Raw genomic sequence first — 8,114 nt, forward strand, 5'->3', positions numbered from 1 at the left:
GTTATGATTACATAAAAATAAAACATACAGCTGCTAGAGCGGTGTTCCACCACAAGATAACTTTGGCACTGATCACAGTTAACAAGAGGAACTCATAAATATAATAATAATCAATAAACTCTACCACTTTTAATTATTGCAGAAAAGCCAGAACATATAATTCAATGTGCAAACAAAATCTATAAATATCATGAAAGATTGATCCAAATATTCATAAGTCAAACTGCATGTGCATTATAATATTTTGTAATGTTCAATGTTGCAGAATCACTTCCTCAGCAAGACCACGAGCTCATTCAAGGTCGACTTGTTCTTAATGCAGCAGCATTGTTGCACTGCTTTATCTCATATTTTTCTGATCATGCGTTCTTCTGCGTTTCCAAAGCCGTATCTGTTTGCTATCTATAGGATCAATAACAAATAACAATATTAATGTTTGCATTGACAGGAGCATATATCATCTTGTCAGTAGAGATCATGCTTCTGTTTTCTGAGTGAGTTTCTCTCTGAGCTCTTCACGGTGACTGTGAGCACGGTCAAAAATCAAATGTAAGAAAGTTGACAATGGGGGAAAAATCAAAGTTGTATGTGAGCCCTGCAGCTGCTGTTATGGACAAAAATGCTGGTTTATACATCAGCAACCATATTACAAACCACTGGCTGCCCATTACTGGACGTCACAGCCAGAGCGCTGTATGCTCCGTAGAGATGTTTGCTCTTGTTTCGGACTTTCAAGACTGTCTTCTTCCATTTCAGCTCTCTTTGTGGTCTGTTTAGTGCATGAGAAAAAATAAAAATGCACAAAAACACCCGGTCAAATCTTCCACGGAGAGAGAAATACAGAGAGGTGACCACATTAACTCAGGAATAAATAAAGTAAGCTTCTCACTTTTGCACATCTCTTATGGAGAGTTTCCATTTTTCTGTAGGTCCACGCTGTGGCAGGCAGAGTGATCATATCTGCTCTGCCTGCTAAATAAACAATAAAACAATAAATAAAAAGATGCTCATTGAAATAAATGTTTCACCCTATTAAACCATTTAACCCATTCTGATTGGTCATGTTCTTTGTAGCCAGGAAGCTGCTGACCCGTTAACCTTCCTGCACCATCCTGGCTTCTGCCACCCCCACCCCCACCTGTTCAGCATCAGGATTATATTTATGTTGTGAATCCTCATGACTGTGGTGTCCTGAGCAAGTCTAAATTAATCACAGGTACTGTTAATTACCATTACTACTGTTAATGGGAGGTCATCACGGCTAAAGCCTGAAACTGTTCAGTCACTATGTCCATGTTATATTACATCTTTATTAGATATAATCCTGACTCAAATAATGTGTTTTTGCATATTATGCAGTTTTTCTTTAAAAAAAAAAACAGGTTATTCAAAAGCATTTAAAGGACATAAATTATAAGATCAATGTATCCAGTACAAGACACTGTGCTCCCCAAATACCTCTTCCAGGATATTTCACTTGTGTACTGTACCTCACGTTTGCCAGTGTGAGCCTCTGCATGCATCACAGATAGCAGAGGCTTCATTGCTGTAATTGGCTGGAGCTCAGCAACTTTTCTGCAAGCTTCTCCAAATATGGCCAACACCTCTGATGGGAATGTGGACACAAACACTTTAGTATAGTGTCAGATAATGTAGTACAAAGTACTGGGAATACTGTGTGGTTAATCTGAAGAAGCAGACTAGAAGAATGTGTAGACGCACAGTTTTAGTGCATGTGTGAAAATGACTGCAGGAAGTTTCTAATAAAATCTTGGTAACAAAAACAAACATGTAGCACTACTGTTGCCTAATCCAGATGTGCAGTAGTAAACCACATCCATAGCCATATAACATTTTGATACGTGTAATATCTGACGTGCACTATTTACTCATACTGGTGTTTCCCAACATGGCTCATAAATACAATTATACAGACAGAAACATCAGGGGAAAATGATATTATCTTGCATTGATTTTTACTACCTGCACACTGTGTCCATGCAAAAGCATGTTATATTTGAAGCTTGTGCCAGCTCCTTCTGCAGGAACGTTGGGTATGCATGTATTTCACCACTGTAGTGATTCCAGCCCTGCAGCAAGAGTCTGCACACCATTATTTCAAGGCCCTCCTCATCAACCTTGGCTCTGGACTTCTGTGAAGTTTCTCTGCCTGCTGTAAATGACCATCAGGACCTGTTCTCCATACATAGATACAATCTGTCACACGTGGCTCAGAGACAAATGAAACCTGATGATGAGTGAAAGGGTGCAATACATACATACACTTATCATCTGGCTTCTGGTTTGGTCTACAAAGCAGAGTCTTTGGTATCTTGTGTGAGAATAAACCATCAAAATGAGATGGTTCATCTGTTAAATCTGAATAGTTCTTAGTAACAGACGTCCATCCATTTTGGTTCAGCTATTAGAGTTGGCACACATGACACAACATGACTAAAGTTTTATGTATATAAAAAGTTAAATTCTTCATAAATCAGTGCCTAACATAAGACTTGGTGGTTGCTGGCCAGTATCTGCATTCAATCAATTCTTCTATATCTGGGGTCCATTTACATGAACAAAGTGGGCAACAAACTACAGGGAGGAGCAGGTTGTTTGGACCTGTAAAACAAAAGATCATTTTGATTTGACTAAACTCTGCAAAACACAGTACAATAGCAAAATAATTCAATGCTATGCTTTAAATCTGTCACGGCTTGTGAGCCAACTTATTAAAAGAACCCAACAATGCACAACCTCGAGAAAACAGCTCTGCAATAAAATAATCTTTATTTCACAACACTGGTAGGGGAAATGAGTGAAAAGAGAAATCCTGAACACGGGGCCACTGGGAACAGAAATAGAGATGGGTTAATATCTTTCACAAGATTGTGACTAAGGCTGAATGGTAGGTCGCTTACTTTGGAATCCACTTGGTGATTCACAAAAAGGGTAGGGGATGATGAAGGTGCTACAGGAATTCCCCAGGTCTCCAACGAAGGAGGGCAGGCAGGCAAGCAGGCAAAAAAGTCAGCAAGCAGATCTTGTCCCAAGAAAGTGGAGTTTAAGTTTGCGGCAGCCACTAGGATGAAAACAGGTTGGACTCCACTGTAGAAAGCTTGCAACGACCACCGAGAAGAAACAGACATCAGTACACCAGCGGAGGTCTTAAGTATCCACTGAGGTACAAGACGATCTGGCGGAGAGTAACCGGCTCCGCTAGTCCTTAAATACTGGCCCAAATCAAGGACAGGTGCGTGCAGCCGGCGGATGAAAACACCACTCCGCCCAGCTGGGAGGAGCCCACCTGCAGAAAGCCCCAAGAGAAACCCACAACCTCCCATACCATGACAAAATCACAAAGCCTTGAAGTAGGGCATAAAAAAGTGGAAAGAAGTGAAATCATAGTGTTGACAGTTCTGCTTTCCTGGGATCACGGGAACGTCTCAGTTTGGACCACAGGAGCAGATTGTTGTGGTGGAGGGACTGGAAGTAGGCACGCTGCAGTAAAGGTAATTTGGAAAGTAATATCAGCAACCTTAGACCTGATTAAACTTCCTAAGCAGCCAACATTTAGACATGTATAGCAGACATACCAATAAACATCTCTAAATTCCTTAAACGTGTTCACTGTGTTTGTTTTGTCCGCTTTCATCACCCACCATTAACGATGTAGGTGGAAACAGTCTGGAAAAACCATCAATCATGGGCTCTCTGCCATGGGATACATTTGTGGTGTGGATGTTGCATCACATGCTGAACAGAAAAACTGATTTCCAGGAGGAAGACAATGAAGGCAGCGGACCACAGGATGAACCTTTCTGCTCTGCTGGCAGCAACGTGTGGTTACAGTTTCTGCAGCCAGCAAAGAATTAAAGCGATCTGTGGCTGCAGCCCCTGAATTCTCTTCATAAATGAACTGTCCTGTAGTCCATGCAGATATGGAGGCTGTTGTGTGCACTTCCACTGATGCAGGAGCATGACAGAAGTCAGCAGGTCTCTCAGTCTTTAAAGAACAATTATTGAAACATGGCTTTGTCATGGCATTTGGATCACCTCTATGGACACTATTTTATTTGGCCTATATTTAGCTCATTCCAGAAATGTATTGTTTTCTTTAATATGACAACATCTGACCAAGTTAACTTCACGTTCAGGTGACTATCCATTTTTCCTCACCTTGTAATCAACAGCTTCATAATTGTGAGCTCAGTTTACTTAAGTTTAATCAAATGTGCATGTACTGGTTTTCATACAGACACAATGTGGCGTCTCCATCAAACATCCACAGATCATGTAAAGAAAACTCTGACCTCACTGTCCAATGCTGCCCACTGCACACATCATGAGGGTCATTGTGAGAGAGCTGGAGTGAAGCTGTAAATAAATACATGCATTAAAGAGACCTGTGTTTGAATGACATGATGGCATCACTTTAACAGTCTGATGAAGCAGCATTCCTGTCACATGGTAGAAGCTGCAAGTTTTGGCAACACCAGCGGATAGTGTTGCCAACTTAGTGACTTTGTCACTTGGACTTTTCAGACCCCCCTAGTGACTTTTTTTTTTTGTCCAAAAAGTGACTGGCATCAAATTTAATGACTTTTCCCGGTGTCATCGGGGACTTTTGAAGAGTTTTAGAGATATGCCGTGTTGTGCCAAAAAAAAAATATTGGTTGTATTTAAATTGCTGTAGATTAATTTTTGGCCTAAAATCTGTGAAATGTGTCAAACACATCTCTCGTGAATGATATTACGTCATTCTGAGCGAGAAACAACACTCCTGTCACAGGTAGAAGCTGCAATCACTTCTTGGCAAAGTGCCTTTCATATATTCTTTATTAATGAAGGTAAAAATTATCATTGACATTAAAAATGTCTTTTTTCCTGAGTGATCTGCCAAGAGGGCTGCAGAAATTGCAACACATGTAACATTACAGTTCTATAAAGGGTAGCCAAAAACCACTGGATTGATTATAATGCAGATACAATAATGGAGTCATAAATATATTTGCAAAACAAGTCATTTCTTCATTTTATATATAAGCCCTTCATAAATCCTGTGCACCACAGTCTATTCACCGATATAAGCAAAGATAATACAGTAAAATAAAAAAATCAGAAATCACTTTTTGACACAACACCTTAAACATGAAAACTCCGTTGTCGCCATGTTTTGTACATACAGCAATACTGCGGCCCTTCCTACGCTGTGGCATCGCCCGGACCTCTCTTCGGCACCGAGGGGGACACCCAACCCCACCCCCGGACCTCGATTCGTCCTTTAGCGAACTTGGCAACAGCGCCAGCCGGCAATCCCCAGATTGCGCACAAATATAAGCATAGATGACAACACGCCAGGAACACAGAATTAATGTACATTCCTTCTGAATAAATCCATCATCGTTTTCTGCGGTTTACTGCGTACGGCTTACATTTTTGATTCAGCTTTTTGAAACAATATTTCCCCTTCCTTGTTGAATTTATCTTCGGCGGGTTTTGGCTGCTTTCCACACCTGCTGCGGCGCACTCACAGCTTATTCCTGTCTAATATCGTCATTGAGTCTTTCTGTGAATCGATGATGGCCTATTTTAGAAAATCCAATGAAGCCTTTGAATTGATTCAATTCAATTCAATTCAATTTTATTTATATAGCGCCAAATCACAACAAACAGTCGCCTCAAGGCGCTTTGTAAGGTGCTTTGTACCAGATCGGAGGCCATATCGCTGCAGACCACGCAACAGCGCAATGGTGTACAAGTGAACGAGAGCGCCTACGTGGATGCGCGCAGCTGAGTTCTACGCTGTTGAATTTACTGGCAAGGAATGAACACCTGCGCTCGCAGAATGACATTATTTGTTTGTTTGTTTTTCCTGGCGCATATCTTCTGACTTAAAAGTATTCCATATTCGTCTGATCCATAATTGGAGTTTGCAGTGCTCCAGCGAACACTCATTAAAACGGCCACTCTGTCTTCGGGGAGGGGCGTGGTCACAAACAGACTGACAGGTCACATGCAGACGGGCAGGCCAGACCCATGCGGAGAAATTTTCATTTTAGACTTTAAGACTCATTTTATTTCTCCGTTTCATAACCGACCTGTTCAACCAGATACTTATATTTTTATTTACAAAAAAAGTGGTTACAATTTCAAGCACTTTCAAGCACTATATCCAAAATTCAAGTACTTTTCAAACCTTGAAAGGACAATATTAAAATTCAAGGATTTCCAAGGATTTCCAGCACCCATACGAACCCTGTAAATTGCAGAGATATTTCTTATAAGTTTTCTCTCTCCCTCCTTTAAAAGGGTAATATAATTAAAGCTCCATGATCTGTCTGACTTACCCTTTTTAGGGTGGCATGCATTTCTTCAACTGTAGTTGCTTTTTGTGCAACCAACTCTATCATTCCATCTGTTCTGTTTTTAGAAGAGGCCTCTGTTGCATTAACATTTTACGTTGCACTCCAGTCTGCAAAATCTTCCCCTGTTTCATAATCAGATTTTAAGGCATGAGACTTTTGAGTATTTTTCTTATGGTTGTTGAACATTATTATTGTGCTGTCTTGGGGGAGGTTATTTATTTTCCTTTTTGTTATTCGTAGCTCAAAAAGGTTTTACTGATCTCTTTCTGGGCTGACACCTGTTTGTGCTCTGTGTGCAGAGCTCCTATCATTTTGGGCCTGCAGCTTCCATTCCATCCTGTTAGTGTTTGTCTATGTTGTATTTCTTGGATGGGTGTTCTGTTAACTGTCACTTGGTGTTGGCTCTCACTGCGGTATTGTATCACTTCCTGTTCCTGTTTCGGAGCACAGTGTTTTGCTGTCTGTTAGCTGTTATATCTGTATAACTCGCTCTATCTGGATAATAACATATTTTAGTGTAATCTTCACCTACTTTAAATAGCATACTCTTTGCTGAATCACCTGTATTCACTTTATTTGTTTTAGAAATTCGCTAGCTTAGCGCAGCTAGTAGCTTAGCCCTTAGCCGACTCACTACCAGCATGGCTTCTTCTCCTGTCTCTCCTGCACTTTCCTGCTCTGGGTGTCACATGTTTAGTTACTCCTCGGCCTCCTTTAGCAGTAACGGTACTTGTAATAAATGTAGTCTGTTTGTAGCTCTGGAGGCCAGGCTCTCTGAATTAGAGACTCAGCTCTGCACCCTAGAAAATCCTGTATCTAGCCAGGCCCCTGTAGCGGGTGCGGACCATGGTAGCTTAGCCGCCGTTAGCTCCCCCCCAGCAGATCCGAGCAGCAGGGAAAACAGGCCGGCTGGGTGATGGTGAGGAGGAGGAAGCGTAGTCCTAAGCAGAAGCCCCGGGTACACCACCAACCTGTTCACGTCTCTAACCGTTTTCTCCACTCGGCGACACACCCGCCGAGGAACAAACTCTGGTTATTGGCGACTCTGTTTTGAGAAACGTGAAGCTAGAGACACCGGCGACCATAGTCAAATGTCTTCCAGGGGCCAGAGCAGGCGACATTGATGGAAATTTGAAACTGCTGGCTAAGGCTAATCGTAGATTTGGTAAGATCGTTATTCACGTCGGCAGTAATGACCCCCGGTTACGCCAATCGGAGGTCACTAAAATTAATATTGACTCGGTGTGTAACTTTGCAAAACAATGTCGGACTCTGTAGTTTTCTCTGGGCCCCTCCCCAATCAGACCAGGAGTGACATGTTTAGCCGCATATTCTCCTTGAATTGCTGGCTGTCTGAGTGGTGTCCAAAAAACGACGTGGGCTTCATAGATAATTGGCAAAGTTTCTGGGGAAAACCTGGTCTTGTTAGGAGAGACGGCATCCATCCCACTTTGGATGGAGCAGCTCTCATTTCTAGAAATATGGCCAAATTTATTAACCCTAAAACCTGACTACCCAGGGTTGAGACCAGGAAGCAGAGTTGCAGTCTTACACGCCTCTCTGCAGCTTCTCTCCTCCTGCCATCCCCCCAAACCCCATCCCCATAGAGTCGGTGTCTGCTCCCAGACCACCAAAAAACAAAGCTAAAATCAGCAAAAAGCTATTTAAGCATAAAAATTCAAAAACAATAAATAATACAGCTTCATCAACTGCACCAAAAAATAAAACAATTAAATGTGGATTATT

The sequence above is a fragment of the Archocentrus centrarchus genome, unplaced genomic scaffold (assembly GCF_007364275.1).
Source record: "Archocentrus centrarchus isolate MPI-CPG fArcCen1 unplaced genomic scaffold, fArcCen1 scaffold_19_ctg1, whole genome shotgun sequence".
NCBI lineage: Eukaryota > Metazoa > Chordata > Actinopteri > Cichliformes > Cichlidae > Archocentrus > Archocentrus centrarchus.